This window comes from Cariama cristata, unplaced genomic scaffold, assembly GCF_000690535.1.
Source record: "Cariama cristata isolate BGI_N322 unplaced genomic scaffold, ASM69053v1 scaffold17622, whole genome shotgun sequence".
In the NCBI taxonomy this organism is placed as follows: Eukaryota; Metazoa; Chordata; class Aves; order Cariamiformes; family Cariamidae; genus Cariama; species Cariama cristata.
Window position 1 is genome coordinate 1 of NW_009604567.1, and position 1,064 is coordinate 1,064.

Genomic DNA, 1,064 nt, shown 5'->3' on the forward strand with positions numbered 1-1,064 from the left:
TGAAACGGTTACAGATTTCACAAGGTTATCGAATGGCATCACTGAAATTAGTTCACAGTTGTCTCCTGACACACCAGCAGTAAAAACGAACCCAAATTACAAGAGGCTGATAGTTCCCTTTCTGTGTCACAGGCACTATTAAAAGCTCGCTCGCACAAAGCACCAGGGAGAGCTGCAGCAGAGTCAAGCTGTTCCTGCAGCTATTAGGAGCTGTGCATAATCCACGTTTCACACATGTTCGGGGCTGCTCTGGCTAATAACGCCGGCGGGGACGCAGCCGGCGGCCAGGCAGGGCTCTTTTTTGGGGGCAAACACGCAGATGCAGCACAGGGATGAGGAAGCCCTCAGCATCGTCTCCGCTGGCTGCCGCTGTGCCGCAGGGGCAACGCAGCGCAGACCCGAGTTTCGCCCAAGTCCATATAACGCAGAGCAGATCCAGGAGGACACGCGGGATGGGGAAGGGTCCCCAGGACGTGGGCTGCCCCGAGCTCCCAGGAAAAGGTGCTCTTGCACAAGGAGCGTGAATCAGGTCTTTGTTACCCGATATTGCACAACGCCAGAGAAAGAAAATGAAGCAGCAACGATCAAGTAAGGAGCTGAAAAATATTACAAAATCTTAATCCACCCCATGAGACCCTCTAGGGGGCTTTCAAATACAGAGAGAAATTGCCTAATTAGCTTTTTTTTTTTTTTTAAATGGATAATTGCCTTCATGAGCTTTCACAGGCAGCTTAGCAACCTTTTAACATAGGCGCACACGCTGCATGGAGCGGCAGAATGTTTCTGAAAGGGGTTTTATACCTTTCCCGAAGAGCTGCTGACAGTAAACCTCAAGCAATACAGGCAGGGGCTGTAATGGGCACTTGGGTGTCGTTAGTAAAAACACTATTCAGAGTTCGCTGGTCAATACGTGTTCACATAAAAGGGCAATGTTCTAATATTCATAATCCCAGGGCCCACAGGGCAGGGTTTTAATGAAAGTCTGTACAGTTCTGGTCTCTGCAACATCAAAGAGGCCAATAAAACTCCTCTCACATGCTGACAGGCAAAAGTCAGACGGTGAA